The sequence below is a fragment of the Equus asinus genome, chromosome 21 (genome assembly GCF_041296235.1).
Source record: "Equus asinus isolate D_3611 breed Donkey chromosome 21, EquAss-T2T_v2, whole genome shotgun sequence".
NCBI classification, from domain to species: Eukaryota; Metazoa; Chordata; class Mammalia; order Perissodactyla; family Equidae; genus Equus; species Equus asinus.
Genome location: NC_091810.1, coordinates 50,577,684 through 50,602,529, shown reverse-complemented (window position 1 = coordinate 50,602,529; position 24,846 = coordinate 50,577,684). Strand labels below are relative to the sequence as shown.

The 24,846-nt window shown below is 36.6% G+C and overlaps 1 protein-coding gene and 1 pseudogene across 42 annotated transcripts in view; one reads left to right on the top strand and one right to left on the bottom strand.

Annotated features, from left to right (window-relative positions):
- The window catches only part of MAP4 (microtubule associated protein 4), a 186,364-nt gene that overhangs the window by 127,214 nt on the left and 34,304 nt on the right, over positions 1-24,846 (bottom strand). The window contains exon 1 of one of the 42 annotated variants that reach the window (XM_070492490.1): positions 31-99. The exons of the other annotated variants lie outside the window; for them this stretch is intronic. The gene's annotated coding sequence lies outside the window, so the exon portion shown is untranslated. Of the gene's footprint in view, positions 1-30; positions 100-24,846 lie in introns of those variants that run through there. 42 annotated transcript variants of the gene reach the window in all.
- LOC106842503 (arylsulfatase K pseudogene) lies at positions 17,554-20,421 on the top strand (annotated as a pseudogene).

The following is a 24,846-nucleotide window of genomic DNA, read 5'->3' as shown; positions in this document are numbered from 1 at the left end:
CTGATCCATACTGTAGTTAGTTGTACATACCAGCAGCTCCTGTAAACTACTAGGTCCGAAAGGGGAAGGACCATGTCTAAGCGATCTGTATATCTCCTCTTAGTGGATCACTTTATACAAACGACGGGCCAAAACAATAAAACAATGGGACTAACAGTTCTAAAATGGTATCACGCAAGTTAATAAAAACTGTGTCTAATTTGAAATTAACCAGTGGTGCCAAAACTACAAAAACTCTTCAGAATTAGAAAAAAAAAAAAAATTCAAGGTTGAAAAGTCACTGCTAAATAAGAATATTCACCTCATTTCTTCTACTTTCCAAACATAGCTTGTGCCAGAGCAATCACAGAAAGAAAGCCAAAAGCGAGTAATTGTACAAGCCAGCTCTCCATGCTGGTCATCTTATCATTATGAGGCAGAGCAATAAAAATAGCCCTCTGCTTTTAGAAAAGCACAACATGATGCAATGTGGCAAAAAAAGTTTTTTGTTCAAGACATCAGCTACCACCATCATGTTAATATCGCTGTATAAATGTTAAAACTTTTGTAATTATTAAAATGTTAAATCTCTCTAGTATTAGCTCACATGCCTCTGTCAAGGAGTAATAAATATATTATGTAATTTTAAGATTACTCAGTGCTGGGGAAATCGGATGAAGGGAAGAGTATTCACACCTCATCAGCTCTTAGCTTTTGAGAACCATTTTAAGAAAAACCTCTCCATCAAGCAAAGTGAAGTTTCTCTCTGAAAAGTTCAGAGTCACAGGATGCCATATTTTATTGTATAAAATATCAATGAAAGTGAAGGAAAATGGAAGGTAGAACTAAGAAGAGATGGGATTTGTGTTGATAATTCTATAATTATTTATTTATAATGTGTGTGCCTTCCAGAGCCCCCCTTAAACTCTGAGTTCTGGGTGGCAAGGACAGCATCTTTTTCCCCTTTTATCCCGGGCATCTAATATAACAGTAATACCTCGTAGGCTCTCATTAAATGCATATTCATCTTGCTGGGTGTGTCCTATTCTATATCATGACACCAGCCTTCTCTTGCTGGGGTTGACATCTGCCCAACTGGAAGGACCCTCGTGGCTCTTTGGCTCTTCCACTCTTGGTTCTAGGCACAGAATCAGCACTCAAGTACAGCAGCTCCACTCTTCTGAGCAGGAAAGAGGAAGGCACAAACTCTACAGGAGTACTTAGCAGGCATTTTGTAGAATGACCTTAGTGACCTTTTAACATAAAAGTACCTTACAGACACTTTCAAATAGAGATGGAATAAAGCCAAGAAGTAAAAATAATACTATTAAGTGAAAACTGAACAAGCAAAGTGAAAAGTCAAAGGAAACTTTCAAGTTATTATTAACATAACTTTTAACATTTTACCTGAAATAGAGGTAAAGATCTGAGTTAAAAGTGAAAAACCACTGAATCAGAATCGTTCAGGGACAGAGTTGAGCAATTTCACTTTTTAAGAGCTGATTCTGAAGGGCACACAGAATTGAGAGCTACTGAATTAATCAACAATCTACCTAATACCTTAAAGATTAAGTTCACTGAAATGAAACATAAGACAGGATTTGCAAAACTTAGCACTAGAAAGAGATCAAATTCTCCCTTGTAGGGAGGGTAGGTGTTTTAGATCCAGTTTACAAGTAGAACCTGAGACAGAGATTCTCATGCACGTGATTTACTGAGGAAGCACCCTCAGGAGAACCCCATAAGGGAGAGAGGGAGGAGCAGAACTGTGGTTTCAGCTGAAGTCTAGCCTCCGCCTCCTCTCTGGGAAGCTACAGAAGCACAACTGCACCATTAAGTTAGTCCCACCAGGAGGTAAGGGAGCCGGGTTTTTCTAACCCTCACCAGGCAGTCATTGGCTGAGGACTATGTGAAGGGGAGGGGCATAACTTCCCGGGCATCTCTGGGAAAGGTGGCTTCTATCTGCTGCAGCCCTTGGCAGCTAACACTCACAGCAGCTGGGAGTGGGGGGTGCACTCGCTGGTAAAGGGGATCTACACAGGACAGCAGCAGCATTTACTACAGAGGGTTCAATTGCATAACAAAAAGGCATACCAGATTGGTGTAGGTATACAAATATTGAGCAAAAAGACTCTAAGCAAAACACTATTAGTAGAAATAAAACTACAAAAAGTTTAATTCACAAAGATTTACCACTATTAAATATTAAACCTAACAACACAGCTATTCAAAAATACATAACACTAACAGTAATGACAAATAGATGAGTCCTCTTTCATAGGCGGATATTGTTAATACACCTCTCAGTAACTGACATATCATGTAGACAGAAATCAGTAAGTATATATAAGCTTCGAACAATTCAGTCTGTAAGCTTCCGCTAATGAAATATAGAGCACACCAGAGAAGATACTGTCTTTTCCAGGACACACAGAACATTTCTAAAATAACTGTATACTAGGGGGCTGGCCCTGTGGCCGAGTGGGTAAGTTCGCGCACTCCGCTGCAGGTGGCCCAGTGTTTCGTTGGTTCGAATCCTGGGTGCAGGCATGGCACTGGTCATCAAGCCATGCTGAGGCAGCGTCCCACATGCCACAACTAGAAGGACCCACAACTAAAACTACACAACTATGTACCGGGGGGCTTTGGGGAGAAAAAGGAAAAAAATAAAGATCTAAAAAAAAAAACAACAAAAAAAACACTGTATACTAGAACATAAAGCAAATCTCAAATTTTTAAAATCACTATTGCACAATCAACATTATGAAAGATACCATAAATAGAAATAAAAACATCAAAGAATTTTTTAAATGTATTAGGAAATTTTAAAACACACTAAAAATAACCTATGAGTTAAAACCATAATCGAAACAAAAAAAAAAACACTTAGAACTGAATAATAACAAAAATACTACATACCAAAGCTCGTGGAATATACCTAAAGAGTGAACTTACGGAAAGTCTCCAGCATTAAGTGCTTACATTAGAAAAGAAAGGATGGAGGGCTGGCCCCGGGGTGTAGTGGTTAAGTTTAGCATGCTCCACTTCAGCAGCCCGGCTTCATGGGTTCAGATCCCAGGCGCAGACCTATACCACTCATCAGCCATGCTGTGGTGGCAGCCCACATACAAAATAAAGGAAGACTGGCACAGATGTTAGTTCAGGGCTATCTTCCGTAAGCAAAAAAAAAAGAGGAAGACTGGCAAGAGATGTTAGCCCAGGGTGAATCTTCCTCAGCAAAAAAAATATATTTTTTTTTTTAGAAAGTAAAGGATGAAATTAATTAGTTAAGCATCTACCTTAAAAGTTAGATAAAAATAAACTTGAAGAAAACAAAAGGAAAATCATGAACAAATATGAAGCACAAAGAAAAAAAAAAGATTAACAAAGCAAAAGTCCTCTTTAAGGACTAATAAAGTTAACAAACCTCTGGCAAGACTGACAAAAAGAAGAGAAGGCACAAATGAACAATTTTAGGAAGGAAAAAGAGAATAACGCTACAACGCAACACAGGGGAAAAAGAGATTATGAACAACAATGCCAAAAAATTGGAAAATCAGACGAAAAAGACCAATTCCTAAAAGAGTATACACTACAAAAATGGATCCAAAATATAACAGAAAACCTAAATAGTTCTAAATCAATTAAAGAAATCGAAACAACATTTTTAAATCTTCCAAACACACACACACAAACATCTGCCGGCTGAAGGCAAGGATTTTACAGGTGTTCTACCAAACATTCAAGAGGCAGACAACTCTGATTTAACACAAACTCTAAAAAAATAGAAACATAATTCTCCCCAAATCATTTTATGAGGCTAATGTAAGTACAATGTAGATAGAGGCCCAGAATCACACCAGACTGTCACAGGTTCAAATTTGAGTCCTACTACTTAGTATCTATGTGACCTTGGGCAAGTTTCTTAAGCTCTTTGCTTTCGTTTTCTCATATGTAAGTTGGGGATAACAATATCATCTACTTCTGGATCTGTTAATATATAAAATGTTTAAAACAGTACCTGGAACATTGCATGTGCTTTAGGTATTTGCTATGGATTACATGATCATTGATAAAATACCCCTGATACTAGACAAGAAGATACAATACAACAGATACAATAATGGAAAGATACAATAATGGAAAATTATACGCAAAAATAAACTCATGAACTTAGATCAGGGGTCAGCAAACATTTCTGTGAAGAGCCAGACAGTAAACTGTTTAAACTTTATGGCCCATATAATCTCTGTCAAAAATGTAGACAGTCCTTGCTTTGCAAGGTTCTAATATGCATGAATTTCAGTGACCATGATTTAGTTAAACAACACCAGTCCCCCAACAACACAGTTCAAGTTTCAGTTACCATGGTATATTAACTATGAGTAATTGCATAAAGTATAAAATTTGCTGCTAACTCTTCAGTCCACAAATCACTACAGAAATAACAGGTGTTGGGGGCCGGCCCTGTGGCCAAGTGGTTAAGTTCATGTACTCTGTTTCAGCGGCCCAGGGTTTCGCCGGTTTGGATCCTGGGTGCGGACATGGCAACGCTCATCAAGCCGTGCTGAGGCGGCCGCCCACATGCCACAACTAGGAAAACCCACAACTAAAAATATACAACCATGTACCGGGGGAAGAAAAAGGAAAAATAAAATCTTTAAAAAAAAGGAAAAAAAAAAAAAAAGAAATAACAGGTATGCATTGACATCAATGACCTACCGCGACACTTCTTTCAAAGCCTGTTGGTGACTGATCACCGCGCATCTGTTATTCAGTTCATGCACTAACAGTTGTGTTGCCTCCTCATCTCACTGATAAAGCCATGCAACATTTTACAAAACTGGATAACTAAAAGAGCAAACTGTCCAACAAAAATGAAAGTCCAGTAAAGAACCAAAAAGTAATAACACTGGAAGTGAAATTCAAATCAAACATAAATGGAGTTACCAAAGGAGTAGCTCACAGTGGGAATGGTGACACTACCAGCATTCAAAAGACTGGATATGCAGCCAAGGGCACTTAGTGAAGTGAGCTTATCTTCATAAATAAGGAAAATGGTCTGGTGAAAAAGATGAAGATGTCCCAGAGGAAGTGATGCTGGCAAGAAATTTCACATTAAAAGAAAAGAAAAAGAACAGAAAGCACAAAAGATAAAATGTTGGAAGCTAATCCAAACTTACAAAGGAGTATGAGAATTTGCCAAGGCATAGAAAGGATGCCCATTCCATGTCATAAGTTATATGATGAGAAGAAGCTTGGCACTGTTCAAACTACTCTTGATAAAATTTTTACAAGTAAAACATTTTAATTCTCAATGTTTCTAATGTTTTAAATTACAGTGTAGTAAATAATAGTTTTCCTATTTTTTCATTTCCCTATACATTTATAACAGACGAGGGAGCTTTTAAAGTTTTTAAAAGTTACAGAACAATCATAATTTTTCCTACTGATTATTAACATTGCTTTGCAGCTTCACCCTGCATGGCCATTTCTACAGTCTCAAACTACTGTTCAAAGCAAAAACTGCCTTTACTGAACACTGCCGTTACAGTGTGAAAACTTCCATAGATGACACATAAACAAATGAATGTGTCTGTGTAAAACTGTATTTATGGATGCTGAAATCTGAATTTCACGTGTCCACCTGTCATGAAATATTTCTTTTGATTTTGTCAATTATCGTTTTTTATTTTTATTTTTTCAATTACTCTAAAATGTGGAAACCACTCAGCTCATAGATTATACCAAAGTACGCAGCAAGCTGAATTTGACCTGTGAGTCATAATTTGCTGAACCCTTAGATGAAAAAAATCCTAAAATAAATATTAGCAAACAAAATCTAGTAATATATAAAAGACACATTATTTTTTTATTAATGTTATGATAGATTACAACCTTGTGAGATTTCAGTTCTACATTTTTGTTAGTCATGTTGTGGGTACACCTCTGCCCCCTTTGTGCCCTCCCCCCACCCCCCCTTTTCCCTGGTAACCACCGATCAGATCTCCTTATCAATATACTAACTTCCACCTATGAGTGGAGTCATATAGAGTTCGTCTTTCTCTGACTGGCTTATTTTGCTTAACATAATACCCTCGAGGTCCATCCACGTTGCTGTGAATGGGCCAATTTTGTCTTTTTTTATGGCTGAGTAGTATTCCATTGTGTATATATACCATATCTTCTTTATCCAATCATCAGTTTCTGGGCATGTAGGTTGGTTCCACGTCTTGGCTATTGTAAATAATGCTGCGATGAACATAGGGGTGCAAGGGACTCTTTGGATTTCTGATTTCAGGTTCTTAGGATAGATACCCAGTAATGGGATGGCTGGGTCATAGGGTATTTCTATTTTTAACTTTTTGAGAAATCTCCATACTGTTTTCCATAGTGGCTGTACCAGTTTGCATTCCCACCAACAGTGTATGAGGGTTCCTTTTTCTCCACAACCTCTCCAACATTTGTTGCTCTTGGTTTTGGAAATTTTTGCCAATCTAACGGGTGTAAGGTGATATTAAAAGATACATTTTGAACCAAGTTGGCTAATTAAACACTAGAAAAATCTATTAATGTAATTCATAACATCAACAGATTAAGAAAGAAAACTAAAAGCTCCTCTCTCAACACAATCAAAAAAGGCTCTGGAAAAAAGACTCTCAGCAAAGTAGGATGGGAACATCCTTTATCCAACAAAGAGTATCTACCAAAAAGCCCTACCACAAACATCATTCTCTTAAGATAGGGTAGAAATGAGAATGTCCGCTATTGCCATTTCTAACCAATATTGTGCAATGAGCCAAGAAAAAAAACTAAGAGCATAAGGATTTTAAAGAAAAGAAAAATAACACTACCATCATTTGCAGGAAACATAACTATATAGAGAGAAAGTCAAATAAACTATTAGAATTAGTAAATGAGTTTAGCAAGGTTGTTGAACTCCAGGTAACTTTTTAAAACTCAATTGTATTTCCACATACTAGCGAAAACAATTGAAAAATATAATTGTTTTTAAGATCACTTACAAGTGTATTTTTAAAAATACCGAGGAATAATTTTAATGAAACATATCCATGACCACTACATGGAAAACAAACCAAGAAAACTGGGAAAAATTAAAGACTTAAATAAACTGCAGCATTGTATCACGATCATGTACTATGTATTAGAAGACTCAATATTTTAAAGATGTCAATTATCCCCAAAATGATCTACAGAGTGAATGTTTCCAAGCAAATCCCAGTAGGTTTTTCTAATTCAACTGAAAAGCCGATCCTAAATTTTACATGAAAATGCAAAGAGCTGAGAACAGCCAAGACAATCTTAGAGAACAAACATAGAGGAACTACTAGATATCAAAATTCACTACTCGGGGCCAGCCCAGTGATGTTCGTGCACTCTGCTTTGGCAGCCCAGGGTTTGCAGGTTCGGATCCCAGGCATAGACCTAGCACTGCTCACCAAGCCGCGCTGTGGGGGCATCCCACATAAAGTGGAGGAAGATTGGCACAGATGTTAGTTCAGGACCAATTTTGCTCATCCAAAAAAAGGGGGGAAAATATATAAATAGATAGTATAACCAAATCATTAAAACAAAAAACTTGCTACTAGGTTAAACCATATGAAATTGCCAAAAATAGATGACCTACAAATATGGCAATTTCATATGTTTCAACCTAATATATATAAGTACAATAATGAAGACATTGTGGTACTGGCATGGCCACCAAGAAAGAGGCTAACACAAGAGAACAGTTTCAAAAAAAGAATCACTACAATATGGACACAATTTATGACAAATATGACACTACAGAGCAGTAGGGAAAGAACTATCTTTTTTCTTCTTTTTTTTGTCCCCAAATCCCCCAAGTACATAGTTGTATATTTTAGTTGTGGGTCCTTCTAGTTGTGGTATGTGGGACGCTGCCTCAATGTGGCCTAATGAGCAGTGCCATGTCCACGCCCAGGATCCGAATTGACGAAACCCTAGGCGGCCAAAGCAGAGTGCGTGAACCTAACCACTCAGCCACAGGGCTGGCCCCCAAGAACTATCTTTTCAATAAATGGTGCTGGTCAACTAAATATTCAATTATAGAGGAAAATGTATCTGAGTTTCACCTCACACTAAACACAAAAATCAATTCCAGGTGGATGGAAGGCCTAAATGTGAAAGATAAAACAATAATAAAGCTTCTAGAATATGAAAAATATCTTCATTATCATGGGGTAAACAAAGATCTCTTAAACAGGTCACATGGATCACTAACCATAAAGGGCTAAAATGATCAACTGGACTACATTAAAGGTAAGAATTTGTGTCCATCCAAATATACCACTAAAAGAGTAAAAGACAAACCACAGGGTTGAAGAAGATACCTGCAATATATAAAACCAAAGAACTCACATATGGGATATACAAAAAATTCCTACAAATAAAAAACAAAACAGCCACCTCTCATAAGAGACTATCCAAATAGCCAATAAACATATGAAAAAGTGTTTACTTTTACTAATCATCAGGGAAAGGTAATTTAACACTACTTTGAGATCCAATAAATACCTGCCAGAATTGCTAAAATGAAAAAGAAAATAACAGATGAGCAGTCATTTTAGACAGCAGTGTGTCATTATTTATAAGGTAGAATTTGCACATATCCTTAGACCTAGGCTTTCCATTTCTAGATATATATCTTAGATAAACTCTTGCATCCATGTACAAGAATGTCAGAGCAGCATTATTCATAAGAACAAGAATTTGGAAACAACTCAAATGCATATCACCAGAAAATAGGTTAAATTTTATATCACTATAATGAAATCAATACAGCATTGAAAATGAGTTAACTACAGATAAACACATGTTAAAGTTTCTATGAATTCAAGATAGTGATACTCTCTATGAGGAATAAAGAATTTCAATAGGGAAGGGATAAACAAGGGGCTTAGGAAAGTCCAATTTTGTAAGCTGGGTATTAGACTTGCGGATATTTATCTTTTCATTCTTTAAATTTTACATATATATTTTACATACAAAAAGGTACATATAACATATCACAGCAAAAGGAAGGTGGGGGAATGGGGAGACGGGGTGGGAGGGAGAAAAGAAACAAAAAGAAAATCCCCCAAGCAATACCAACTAAGTTATGAGAAACAGATTGGCTTTTGATTTCTAAAAGCAACACTGCATGCTAGAAAGCAATGGAGTGATGCCTTTACAACTGAGAGAAACTATTTTGAACCTAGAGTTTTATATCCAACCCATCTATCAAGTGAGGACCAAAGTGGTAAATTCTAACAAACAATAAATCCAAAAAGTTTATTTTCCAGACACCATTTCTAAAAATGAACTTTCAGCACAGACTCCAGGAAAATGACAAAGGAACATGGTATCCGAGGAAAGCCACAGTATCCAAGTAATAGCAAGAGAAATTTCTACAAGAGAAATGAAAATAAATCCCCCCAGTGATGATAAAGATCTAGAAACAACTCTGTCCAAAATTAACCTTTCAACAAACAGTATAATTTTAAAAAGCTGAATGACCTTAGACATGTGGTGCAGACAGCATATATTTTTCTGCCAACAAGAAAACAAAAAAAGACGAAAGGGAGGGAGAGTCTATTGGAGGGGTTACTACACAAGAAAGTTTTGATTCAGGGGCCAGCCTGGTGGCACAGCCGTTAAGTGCACATGTTCCACTTTGGCGGCCCAGGGTTCGCCAGTTTGGATCCTGGGTGCAGACATGGCACCACTTGGCAAGCCATGCTGTGGTAGGCGTCCCACATATAAAAGGAGAGGAAGATGGGCACAGATGTGAGCTCAGGGCCAGTTTTCCTCAGCAAAAAGAGAAGGATTGGCAGCAGATGTTAGCTCAGGGCTAATCTTCCTCGAAAAAAAAGAAAGTTTTGATTCAAATACAATACAAACTGAACTATGGCATTAACTATGGCATTATTTTGAGCTAATTATATATTTTAAGAAAAGAATGCATTTAATACTTAGGCTTAGAACATTCTCATCCAATTTACTAACATAGGATGGAACCATGAGAAGTATGTGTTGTACTTAGGTACAAAAGGGTATATATAACGTATTACAGAAAGAAAAAAAAAAAAGGAAGAAGGGGAAGGAAGGGAGGGCATGGGGATAACTCCAAAACGGCAGCTGAAATCAACTGAAAGGCTTTTGCTGACTCTTCAAGCTTAATCTTAGGTGGGCAGAAGGCAAAGAGAACTCTGCCTCCTTGCTGGAATGTGCTTCCCTACTGGTCTGCAAGTCTGCATGAGCTGACCTTTAAGAGACAGTATAAGGTTTGTCTGTTCTCCCTTCTGCCAGTGGGCTGACAGACTGAACATGGGTGGACAATGACTTGGTGGCTCTGATGTTGGCTATATTCAATATTCTACTGTATTTCTTGTACAAGCACTGGGAGATTTTTTTCCATAGATGCATTTTTAATCCTTCAAAAATAAGCAAGACATAATGAAATAAAGGAGAAGTTTGAACCACAAATGAAATTACAAATAAAAATAACAAGATATAACCATTCTGCAGGGGAAAAAATTCTCCTAATATAGCAAGCACCAAAGAACTTACAAAATAATATTACAAAGACTTCCAAACTAAATTTCTTCCAAAAAATTTGAAAGTAAATTCTGAGTAATCAAAGGTACAAAAAGTGACATGCAACAGGAAAGATTTTGGTGTTGACCATAGAATCAAAGAATGTACAAACTGAATGGAAGCGTGGCTGAGACATATGCAATACTGTTCCTTCTTCCTGCATATCAGAAAGACACTTCCTACCTCTCTTGCAGCTACAAATTGAGACCATATGACTGGTTCTAGTCAATGGAATGCAAGCTGAAGTAATATATTTCACCAGAAAACATTTTATGGGATCCTCCTTGCTGGTGCTCTTTGCTGTCAAACAATGAATACAAAGGATGCAGTGGAAGCCTTCAAGACACCAGGGGGGAAGGAGCTGGAATTCTTCAGTCATCACATGAAGGCCATAGGCCAAACACCCAGACTATGGTGTGGGCAAGAAATAAACATTTATTGTACTAAGCGATTGAAATGCTAGATATGTTAAAGCAGACAGCATTAATTACCCAACTAATACAGGGATTTCACATAGCTAACATCCTCATTTTATAAAGAAAGAAACTGACAAACAAAGAGACTGTCTAAAAATTATACTAGTTGGTAGAAGAACCAGGTCTCCTGACTTTCTCTTCAGGGACTTCTACCCAGTAAAAGATTTCCATGATAAATTTAGAATTAAAATTACAATCTCAACATTTGTTACAAGAACTCAACAAGGCAGCCAGATATTTTCTCATATAAACACAATGGACCTTAAATTTCTACAAAAATGCTCATGAAAACCTCTGAAGCATCTATCCCAATACTGTGACTGATACTGGCTCTCACATTCTGACTTCTATCAGTAAAATATGGCTGAAATTGTTAAAAACTTTGTATACCACAATAGACTAATAAATTACATAAAATTTCATAATTTGTTACTCTATTATCCTCCTTTTTTCTAAGAAGTATTTTAAAAGTATTATATTATGTAAGTATATCATGTGAAAATGGTATTTGTGATCATTTCTATGAAGAGTATCACGGACATTAGGCTCATGATCAAATACATGGTTTCTGATTATGCCTTTATTTTTACAGGAAAAGAAATAAAACCCAAGCTTTTAACAACAGTTCAAGTCAGATTTAAAATAATTCATCATTGGCAGATCCTCTGGCCTCTCTTTATCTCTGCCATAAACTGGATATGAAATCTTGGGCAAGTCACCTCACTTTATTTATAAAAAGAAGAGTTTTCCACAAAGTCCTTTTTAAGCCTACCATTTTAACTATGATTTGCCTCTGCTCAGGTCAACAAAATGTACTGACCATTATTAGGTGGAAAATATAAAATTGCTGATAGTTTATCATTTTTGACCTATAAAGACTGCATTTTTGTATGGCTTGATCTAAAACTGAGTGCCACCCACTATATTCAAAAAGTACTAACATTTTTTTAGAAGAAAAACTAGAATGCTGATTTAGGGGTTCCTGAACTCTTGTGAGTAGAACTAAAGAGCTAAGTCTATACATCTGAAGAGAAAAATCTTTTACACATTCTCTTCTTCTGAGAACTTAGAGCTATGTGTTATTTACAAAGAAACTAGACAATTTCAGTTAATTAATATATTGGATCAGAACTGGTGACTATTTGGCCAAACATTTTGGCCAAAATTGCTGCAGTTACTGTGTATTATTCCATCATCTATTATTCTATCAGTTTAGACTTCTACTTAATTAAAGATTTAGGATTAAGTTTGCCTTGTCAGGCTCACAGAGGGTTAAGTTACTTGTAAAAAGCCATTTCCATGAAAGACTACATCACAAATGCTCACATTACATCCCAATCAAATACAAAGGTTTCTCTTTGTTAATCCATACAAAACAGGAATTTAGACCAGCCCTCAGGATGGAGGTATGTTTCTTACCAAAGCATTTTATATCAAGATACTTTATTTGAAAAACAGCACCAAGAACCAAATCAACATATTTTTACAAAAATGCTACAGCTGATCTAAGTATGGCAAATGAATATCATTAACTTGTCTTCCTAGAATATATAAAAAATTTATTTCCCTTGTCTTTAACATTTCTCTACAAGAATCTGAATCTTCCTACAAAACCACTTTCTTGATAAAAACCAGTCTAAAGTCAAATGAGGAGGTAAGAGTCTTCTTATCTCTGTAGACTAAATTCCAAACGTAGTTTTTCAGATTTTAGTTTTGCCGTTGGAATAATTAGTATAAGTCATCCTGCAATCTTATGCAGCTGATTTTAAGCAATGAACACCAAATATATCATTACTCCCATACACAACTGCCACCGACTGATTAGCTTAAACTAAAAAAAATTAAAGTCAAACTATAAAAATAATGTTCTCCATAACTAAGAAAACATTATCCATTGTCAGCTTTACTGTTTCTACCCATCATGCATACCTCCAAAAAACCTCACCTAGCAATACACCTATCATTACAGCTTTGATCACATTAAAATCAATTGACCATTTACTTGAAGAAACAAAAATATAAAAATGCATCACCAATTAATAAGTGCACATCTACCAGATACTTACTGAAGGCAGCAAGTATGCCAAGAGTTCAGGAAAGCAGGCACAAATCCTTTGTAGCCTACAAGAAGGGATATTTGGAAAAAACATAATGGTCTCCTCCACTACCAAAGAACTTAGATTGTTAAAATTTTCTGATGTCCTCGAGTCATAAATGGTCACTGTTTCACAGCTCAAGATAAATACACTGTAAAAATATAAAATAGTAAATAGTAAGGGGGAACCATAAATTATCCAGTTTACTCTCATATTTTACAACTAAGTCAAGTGAGATCCAAAGAGGTTTCCCCTTGCCCAAAGGCATGCAGCTAATTAGTGGCAAAGCTACAATCAGAACCAAGGTCTTCCAACTCCCAACCAGCCCAAAGTTCCCTCCCCAGGGTGAGTACTGCTGAACATACAAGAGAAGCGCTAGTTCAGAGGTCATAAAGCGGCGATCTTAGGTCAAACAGGGCCCTTGGTGTAGTGGCCTGTTTGGACAGAGTGTTTTGGAAGAATTATGCCAATATCTCAAAAATTAGGAATGCTTGCATGAAAATACAGATTTACAGCTTCTTTCAAAAAATAAGACGATGAAATAACTAGCATGCTTTCCCACGCAGCAATAATATACTAAAGCTGAGAAGTAACTGCCTTCTGTAGACACCCACTCAGACAGCGTATGCAGCATAATCTTATTCCAAACCAGCTTTTTCATTCACTTGAACTGCCAGGATGCCGTAGGAGTTTTAAGAGCCTTCTGCACTAGAGCTATTTAAATCATCAACTCTAAACAATTCCTAATGGTAGTAGAATTTTGGCTGTGTTTTAGTGGCTGGGTTTAACTAAATCACAAAGTCACTAGACAGGAAAGACAGGAGAGAAAAAGAAAAAAAAAAATAGTATGAAACCAGTGGTAATTCCTTTAGAGCATAATCAGAACTCGATTCATGCACTCAAAAGGTCTTACTTCCATAGGAAGCAATAACTGCTAAGTCCTCTTTCAAGAGTTTTAGTTAATAACAGGAAAAGCTCCATCCTTAAACCTCCGCTTTAAGGAACGAGTAAGAACACATACTCATATTTCCTAAGGTAGTAATCTCAGTGGTTTAAAATTCTATATATTATTGCTACAGATCACAAGCGTAATGACATTTTTACATGATATTTTAAGATTTAGTACTATGCTACAACAAAAGGAGGTAGAAAGAAGAGAGACAAGAATGGGGGAAAGAAGTCTACATTAGGAACATCCCTAAACTTTTTCCCTTAAATATGGCACTTCCATTTCTTTCAAACATAGATAAAGTTTAACTAAAATCTTTAGGGGACAGTCCAGTAAGCAATGAGCACCTCTAGCATTCAGGTCTTGGTTTCTAATACTATTCTCTGATAAAAGAACCAGGACTCCTTGGAGAAATGACCAATTCTAGGACTGGGGACGAAAATATACAAGTGGAGCCTGGAGCATCTTGTAATGTCAGAAAGTTAGGAAATGCTTAAAAAATAATAAATTAATTAATAGAGGTATGTCAAAGGAACAAAGGAGTCAACTAAAAGAGCTTCCAATGACCAAAGCTGGAATAACTTGAGCAAGAAAATATAGTAGTATTGGATTGTAACCGAAAATGTAAAATATTCATGAATCCATACTGATATAAATAAAGGATTGAATAAACAAATTAGTGAGAGGGGCTGGCCGAGTGGCATAATGGTTAAGTTCACCTGCTCCCGTTTGGCAGCCTGGGGTCACAGGTTCAAATTCCAGGTGTGGACCTATACACCACTCATCAAGCCATGCTGTGGCAGGCATCCCACATACAAAATAGAGGACTGGCATAGATGTTAGCTCAGGGTCAATCTTCCTCACCAAAAAAAACAGAAAGAAGGAAAGGCCTAAGTCTAGCTTTCAACCTTAAGTGTGTCCTGAGCCCCTTTATCAATCTTCTCTCTTTATACACGTGTCCAGCCACAGTGCAAGGAACTGTGCCAAGTACCTTTCACCTTCTTCTACATATCAGTAGTATTCTATCACACAGAAAACCCACACTCCTGCCCCTGAACATAACCACAAAGTGTGGCTTATTGTGTGGTCAGCCTACCCAGCACGGTTTTGTTTCAACAAATACTTCAGAGACTGCAAACTACTTAGGAAGGAATGATCTCATCCCACCAACCCAACAGCCAATTTTATCAAAAAGCTTTTTGTTACAAGTTGTGATAACCCAGGAAACCAGATCTATTTTTACTGTTCAGGCAAGAAAAAGGAAGAAAGAAGAAAACATACGGGGGAAAACTCAGATATTTACCATTTTAAAAAATGACTTATTCTACTGAATTTTCCCCTTTCTTTGATGTCTGGCTACAAGTGAACAAAAAGAAAGATTTCCAGAATTTTTTAACGCCAAGAAAAAAATGATTTATTGTGACAACTAAAAATCAAACTTCATATTCTAGTCCAAATATTGAATCTACCTTGGGTCTGATTTGTATCAAAAATAAGAATTCTTCTCCAAAATCACCTCAACATTTATTAAGTGCTCATATTCCAGATACTAGTTTAATCACTTTAGATATATTAATTCAATTAATATACTGAACACTTCTAGTGTGCAGGTTTATTATTTCTTGCATTTAAAATGAGGACACCAAGGCACGCACTTAGAGGTTAAATAACTTGCCTGAGGGTACTCAGCTAGTAAAGTGGTAGAACCCAACTCTTAATTACTACCCAATACTGCCACTCACAGCAGTTTTTATAGCAAGCTCTAGGCAGAGCTAAAAAATCATTAAATACACTGAAAAGTCAGAGGCAATATAAACATTCTCTCCCACCACTTCTACATGCAACTCCCTACCCCAACTCCCAGCTCCTGAAACAGATAAAGACATCTCCAACACGGAGAGACAGAGGGTAGCAGGAATGGGAAAATGAGCAGGCGAGTATACAGGCAAATATAAGGACTTCTCTTGCTCTATGACATCAGATGTGCCAGATGGAAATGGTTAGCATAAAAAAAGATGCAGGGGAAAGGGGGTGCTTAGAAAAGCAAAATTTCCCAAGAGTCTGGGGAGCATAAGCAATCCAGTCATCTAAAAAGTGTTCTCTTCTGGGGGAAAGATACACTTTTTAAATACCTTACAATATACCCGTCTTTTTGTCCCCTCGGCAACTGTGTGGAAGCATGAACAAGACACTCTGTCTGACTCTCCTAGAGCTTAGATGAAACAGCCCCAAACTATATTCCTTTGTTCTAAATCCATGCTTATCCAGCATCCTCCTCATTTAGAATAAGCCAAGATGGGGGTAAGAAGAGGGGCAGGAAAGCAAGAAGGAAAAGTGACACTAACCACTGAAAGTTAGTTTCATCTGAAAAGTCAGTATCCTAAGTCAAAAATTGTAACCTAGATCCTGGAGGCTGGTAACCAGTTAGCGTCCCTCACCAAGACCACCTGACTCCTAAATGTAATCTCTTTGAATGTCTGGTAAAAAAATAAAACTGCCATGCATTTGCATTCATCACCTATTAACCTTACTCCCCTATTTTTTTAATTCTTAAAAAAAGTTGTTATTCATCATTTACTACACATCTAGGTACTCAAAGCACATGGATGTACCTTCTCTTTGCTTGGCTCCAAGCAGGCATACTGTCATGTATGGAGCTATGGCCAAATGCTTTGACAAAGGGTGTGCACATCCAGACCCTTGCCCAGGCAGTTCCTTCTGCTTAGGTGGTCAGTAATTATCTCTGCTCTAAAACACTTAGGAAACACAAAATAGATCAGGAGAACTACTTAGAGTGAGTCTTCCTAATTTGTGTGTATCAGTATGCATGTGAGAATCAAATGACTGAAGGTGGCTGATGCAACAAAGGAATCTACAGCAGACAGCATAAGGAACAAAAGCTAACATAATCTCTTCTAGTTTGTGGAGCAACTGTCTGAGATTCTAAAGGTGAATGTTGTCCCCCAGTAAGATAAAACAAAAAGATGGTTATAAGGCCTACTGAGAGATAAAGACTAAACTTAGATTACCAGCCTAGGGCCTGAAAATATTCAGTGAGGACAGTAATACAAGCATCAACATGAAATAAAATCTGAAAAGGAAACAAGCAAACTCCAGCAAACAAAGTTCTGAGGAAAGGAAAGAAAGAGTGCCTCCAGAAAGAGGAAAAGCTGTTATAAGAGCTATAGAACCTCCCTTCATCTCCTGGTGCTCTGAAGTGATCCCCATGCACTCAGGAGCTACATGAGAATGAGTGTAGGTAACATGAGTGAGAGTGGCTAAGTACATTAGTACACTGAATCAGAAATAATGATATCAATTCTTCCTCTTCAATCCTAAAATAATTCTCTCTTGCTTAGTAACCAAAATGCCATTCTTCTTTCCCATCTTTTCAAAACCTACCTCAACTATCTCCATCTCAATGAAAGCCTCCATGACTTCCAGAACACTCTATACGGTATGTGCTTCTAGTACAGCGCTGACAAACTTTATTATTTATGTGCCTATTACCCCTTATAAACTGTGAGCTCAAGAGCAAGGATTTTCAGTGATCTTTGAATGTTCCTATCCCAGTTCCAGGAACATGCCAGACACAAAATAATGTAAAGTGAAATGTTTCATATTTTTCTAATTCTGAACTTTTAATTTTTCTCTTTTGATCACAACCCATGGGGAAAAAAACTCATTTTATATAATGACCCATATTCACACACATACACTTACATACATCCACACACATATAACTGAAACAAAGTTTCATAAATCAATACTAATCTTCACTATGTAAAATGTATTGATATCTTCTGTTCCTTTTTTTTAAGGGCTGCCTGTGATCCACAATTTGATTCTGGTAAAATCAATCACTTAAGAGAAGGCCATACACAATTAAAAACAGTTTTCAAAGTTTACTGTGGACATCCCCTGGGAAGATGATTTAATATAGATTTAACATAGATAGTCCTATGCTGGGAATCTGATTTGGTAAGTCTGAGTAGAGGTCCAGGAGTCTGCATTTCAAACTATGCTAAATGATTCTGATGTGGACGACAAAACTACACTTATCAGAAACATGCCTACATAATTTAAGATTTAATCTCAAAAGTCATAGCTTCAACTCATCTTACACTAAGTTACAGGTTAACCAAAGCATCTGCAAGAGGTTCCTGTCTTGCTAATAGATTGGTTTTTAAATCTGAAAGCTGTTTGGCTCAACAATCCTTTTATACACTTCCTCTAATGCAACTTGGTAAACCACTAAGATCTAACTGTTCCTCTTAACTACAGCTCTTCGCACCAAGAAAACAAAAGAATGATATGAATGAAAGGCATTTTTGTTGCCAAGTCATTTGCTTTATAACTGAAAGGGCTTTTGAAAACTAGTCACATTGACCATACAAGTGGCATATGTAGTCATCAGTTTGGAACTCCTAAGTACAAGTGGCCTATAGATCTAAGGCGATCACTAATAGCTCAAAAGTCTGACCACAAACTGCTTGAGAGCCAACACTGAAATAAAGCTTGCGTAAGAAGACCCTACAATGCAAGCCTCTACTTTTTGTAATTACAAGCCAGTAAGACAACCCTGATTACTGAAAGTTTTAAATTCAACAATCAACATTAAAAGAGTACCAAACACTTGCAGTGAACAATCCAAAAGTTAAATTAAGAAAACAATTCCACTTACAACAGCATCAAAAAGAATACTTAGAAATAAGTTTGGAATCACTCTGTTGATAAGAGATGAGGTCAGCTGAACTGGTCCTGGAGGGCCCAGGATTACATAGTTAGTCTGAACATTTATGTGACTGAGTCTAAACACTGTTTTTCACAGCGCCTTCTTCTGTTTATACTTAGTCAGTTTTTAAAACTTTTTAAATACCTTACAATATACCTGTCTTTTTGTCCCCTCAGCAATCATGTGGAAGCATGGACAAGAGATGTTGCCTTCTTACTCAGACGAGAAGGCAGGCCTATGGTTAATCTTTACCCTAAAAAGATGAAAGTAACAGTTATGGAAAGGGACTGAAGGAATACAAACAGAGCAGAAAATTGGTTAAGAAAAGAAGCAATTAATTATACTCAACCATTTGTTCTGTACTAGATTAAATTTACCACACTCTTATCCTTCACCATCTTCAGGAGAAAATTTGGAGCGTCAACATTTCTCACATCTCTTTATTGGTTTAAAAAAGTGTCTCATTGGGACCAGCCCAACGGCTGAGCGGTTAAGTTCACACACTCTGCTTCAGCCACCCGGGATTCACCGGTTCAGATCCTGGGCACAGACCTACATACCGCCCATCAAATCATGCTGTGATGGCATCCCATATAGAAGAACTGGAATGACTTGCAACTACAAGATACAACTATGTACTGGGGCTTTAGGTAGGGAAAAAAGGGGCTTATGATGCCATCAAAATCTCAAAGTGGTTGCCTCTGTCAGAAATGCACCCTATAGATTATGACTCTTCTTACACAAAAAACTGCAATGGGAAGTTTACAGAAAAAGAAATTAAAAATATTAGAGCATTTTATTATGCTATATGTGCTGAGACAGATGCCATACTTGGTGAAATTATTTTGGCTTTCACCAGTTAGATCTTCTTCAGAAAACTAATGTCATATACACTCAGACCACAAAGAGCTAGCCACGGAACACTGTCAGTTTTATAAAATGAGTATGTGTGAAGCTAGTGCCCATGTTCCACTCTTGATAATGGGACCAGGAATTAAGGCCGACCTATAAATATCAAACACGGTTTTTCTTGTGGATATTTATGCTTGATATTGCTGGAATTCCTCTGCCTCAGAACCTGAGTGGATACTCTTTACTGCCATTATCATCAGAAATACTTAAGAATGAACATAAATGCAAAAACCTAACACATATCCTAGATTCTGAGCGAATTCCCTGGATGCAATGTGAATGCTTCCCCTACATGCTTTGAACTAACCAGTGGAAGCACAGCCTACTCTGAGGGTGCTTCAGTATTGCCTCAACTCTCATCTTTCCTCAGATCCAGATGAACTAATAAACACTGCTACAAAATTTCCAGAAATTACTTACTCTTCGGATCAAAAGCTTCCTTCCATTATAAATTACCCTAAAGTTTCTGCTTCTCTCCACCAATACAATAAAGGGCAGTTTCTCAAGTGGAAACAAACTGTAGGGCACGTCTATTCAAATATGTTAGCAATCTTTAGGTGCCATCAGGACTGGCAGAAAGAACCAAGGAAGTATGAAACCACAATCGATTAGTGGCTTAAAACCCACGTTAATCCAAAAAAAATTGAAAAATAAGAAAATAATGTTCTAGAGCTATGCAGAAATATATTAAAAGATCATGATTAGCTGTATATTTTAAATGTTAATTTGAATAATTACTGATTTTAGTTACTTTTAAAGAATGTACTATATTTTAAAATAAAATACACTATAAAATTATATATTCAAAAACGATTACTATTGAGACCTCATTCTTACCAACTTCTAACAACTTAAAGAAGTATTAAAAGGATAGAAGAAGCAAATGGTATAATACTATGTTCCTTTGAATAATATGGAATACAGAATATTTTAACAATTATTGATTACTTATGAATTATAAAATAGCTTTTGTGAGTAAAAAGAAAAAAAATTTAATAAAAGTATAAAACATACTCTGAAAAATACAAAACATTGGTGAAAAAATTAAAGGTCTAAACAAATAGAAAGACACCCCAAGTTCTTAGATGGGAAGACTTAACATTGTTAAGACGGCAATACTCCCCAAACTCATCTGCAGACTCAAGGCAATCTCTATCAAAATCCCAGATGGCCTCTTTCAGGAAATTGACAAGCTAATTCTAAAATTCATACAGAAATTCAAAGGACCCAGAACAGACAAAACAATCTTAAAATAAGAACACAGTCAGAGGACTCACACTTCCTCATTTCAAAACACACCACAAAAAGCCACAGTAACTAAGACAATCTTGTACTATACCAAGCATAGACATAAAGATCAATAGAACAGAATAGAAAGTTCAAAAATAAATCTTCACATTTACAGTCAATTAATTATCAACAAAGGTGCTAAAGCTCCCCAAAAGAGAAAGAATGGTCTTTTTGACAAATGGTACTGGGACAACTGGATATGTACACACAAAATAGTGAAGTTGAACCCCCCACTCACACCATATACAAAAATTAACTCAAAATGGAACAAAGACGGAAACGTAACTGCTAAAATCATAAAACTCTTAGAGGAAAATACAGGGATAAATTTCATGACCTTGGATTTAGCAATGGTTTTTTAAATATGGCACCAAAAGTGCAAGTAACAAAAGAAAAATAGATACACTGGACTTCATCGAAATTGAAAACTTTTCTGCTTTAAGAGGCACCATCAAAAAAGCGAAAAGGCAATACACAGAATGAGAGAAAATACTTACAAATCACACATCTGATAAGAGACTTGTATCTAAAATATACCAAAACTCTTACCACTCAGTAATAAAAAGACAAAATAACCTAATTTTAAAATGTGCAAATGATCTGAACAGACATTTTTCCAAAGATGCTATACAAATAGCCAATAAGCAGATTAGTCATCAGGAAAATGAAAGTCAAAACCTCAATGAGATACCACTTCATACCTACCAGAATGACTATAATCAAAATGACAGATAATAACTAGTGTTTGCAAGGATGTGGAGAAACTGGAAGCCTCATATACTGCTAATGGGAATATAAAATGATGTGGCCACTTTGGAAAACAGTCTGGCAATTCCTCAATAGGTTAAACATAGAGTTACCATATGACCCAGTAATTTCACTCCTAGGTATAAACCCAAGAGAAATGAGAACATATGGCTGTACAAAAACTTGAACACAAGAGTTTGTAGCATCATCATTCATAATAGCTAAAAAGTGGAAACAACTCAAATGTCCATCAACAGATGAATGAATAAACAAAATGTGGTATATCCATACAATAGATTATGTGTCCATGAAAAGGAATGAAGTACTAATGCAAGCTACAAGATGGATGAACCTTGAAAACATTATGCTAAGTGAAATAAGCCAGTAATGAAAGACCACATCCATTATCATACCATTTATATGAAATGTCCAGAACAGGCAAACCTTAAGAGATAGAAAGATTAGTGGTTGCCTAGGGCTGGGGGTTTGGGCGGGGGGAGTGAAAGGCTTAGGGGGTGATAGCTAAAGAGTATGGAGTTTCTTTTGGGAGCGAAGAAAATGTTATAAAATTGACTGTGGTAATGGTTACACGTATCTGTGAACATACTAAAAGCCACTGAATTCTACACTTTAAATGATTGAACTGTATGGTATGCAAATAATATCTCAACAAAACTGTTACCAAAAAAAGAGAAAGAGACAGAGAGACAGGGCACCATATACATGAAACTAACATCTTCCTTCCTGAGATTACCCATAACACCAACTTCAAGGATATTTCTTTTCCTGTTATTATCAGCAGATATTTTATTTCTTTTTCAGTAATTATGATTTTTTTTCAAAAAGCAAAGCTTGCTGAAAGAAACATGCTTTGTCGTCAGATGCATATACAAACTTCTGTAAGAAAATGCCAGAGGGTGCCACTAGAAGCTGAAGAGAAAAATTAAACTTTCAACAATGAAGTATAGACATCTTTGTTTTGCTCAGTAGTGCAAGACCAGAAAAATAACAATGCAGGCTGAAACCATGCAAAATGATCATAATAATCAATGGGAAAAATTACAATTGGTCTGTGATCTTTAAAAATTTTTTGTCACAGCATTAAAAATTCTGTTAGTTATAACTGTATAAGAAAATGAAAAAGTGGGAAAATCTTTATTTAGCAAACTGGAAAATATTAGAAACACTGAAAACTATAGCATATAATTTCTTTGAAAAAACTCATCAAGAGCAGTCTGAACAGTGCCAGCCTTCTTCTCATCATTTAACTTATGATATGGAATGGGCATCTTTTCTACACCTTGGCAAATCGTCGTACTCCTCAGTTTGAATCAGCTTCCAGTATTTTATCCTTTGTCCCTTCGATGTCACAAAGCAATTTCAAGAGGTCCTTTAATGTGAAATTTCTTACCAGCATCAGTTCCACTGAGACATCTTCATCTTTTTCACCAACCATTGTCATCATTTACACAGATAAGCTCACCTTCACTAAGTTCCTCTGGCTGCAGATCCAGTCTTTTGAATGGCAGTAGTGTCAACACTACCACAGTGAGCTATTTCTTCTAGAGCTCCATTTATGTTCAATTTGAATTTCGCTTCCAGTTTTATTACTTTTTGGTTCTTTGCTGCACTTTCATCTTTGTTGCCAGTTCCCTCTTTCAATTATTCATTTTTGTAAAATGTCACATGGATTTATTACTGGGAAACAAGGAAGCAACATAACTTCACGCTTTGCTGTCTGTGCATGAAGTGAACAAGAGATGTGCAATGACCAACAGGCTTTGAAAGAAATGAGATGATAGATCGCTGATACTGATGCACACCTGTTATTTATGCAGTAATTTGTAGATAGAAGAGCTGGCAGTAAATGTTGTAGTCTATGCAATTACAGCTAATATACTGTGCATAATTCGTTATTAGGAGACAGGTGTCATTTAACCAAATTATGGTAAGTGAAATTTGTACATATCAGAACTACACAAAACAAGGACTCTCAGTACATCAAGTCACAGAATCGTGGCACTTTTAGAAAGCTCCTTCAGGGTAATCTAATCTAACTACGGAGCATACGTGGATCCTTCATGTAGATGATTGGTGACCATCAAGTGCTACACATTACTTCACAAGGTAGCTCTTTCACAGGTGAGAAGCTCTAATGATTAAAAAAATAAATTCCCAAACTAGCATAATGGTCAAGAGCACAGGTTCTAGAATCAGACTGCCTGACTTCCCATCCTGGCTTTTGCTCTAGGTAAACTTGGGCAAGTTATGTAATCTCTCCATGACTCAATTTCCTGATCTGTAAAATAAAAATGTTAAGACCTGTCAGCATGGAGTTATTACAAGAGTTAAATCCATAGAGAGTACTTATTATTTCTACCTCATAGTAAATGTTCAGTAAATGATAACCTCTATAATTAATCATATCACTATCATGAACTGTAGAGAGCTTGGTTTTCCTTATCAACCCCCACCAGCCTTGGTTCAAACCCTCTCCCTCACCTGGACTCTGCATCAGGCCCTTAACAGAACTCTCTGACACCGTCTCTCAATCAACTCACCATATGGTCACCAGAATTATCCTCCTAAAAATCAAATCTGACCCTCTTCCCCTTGCCAAACAATTCAGCCTAAAGGCATTAGGCAGGGCAGGGTACAGTTAGAGTCCTTGCTTTGGGGCAGAGAGGAAGCCATGGCGGCCCAGAGCAGGGTGTCAAAGATAAGTAGGGTGAGGTAGGAATTCACGGTGAGGTAGCCTGGCCCTCAGAAGTCAGAAGATAGCTACCATTTTAAAAGATCAAACAAATTTTACAAACTGAGAAGACATAACTAATAGTCCAAAAAGGAGGAATTAAGCTTAAATTTTAAAAGGAAACTGAACTTATTGCAAGCAGACACAATGACAATACACAACACTTAATCGTGATTCCTTGGAAATAGGTTGGTGTTCCAATGTTTGTTCATTTTGTCATTTTCTCAGTGCCAATTTTTACTGCATTCACTTTCAAAATAAAATATCATTTGAGAGTGACGTCAGCATTA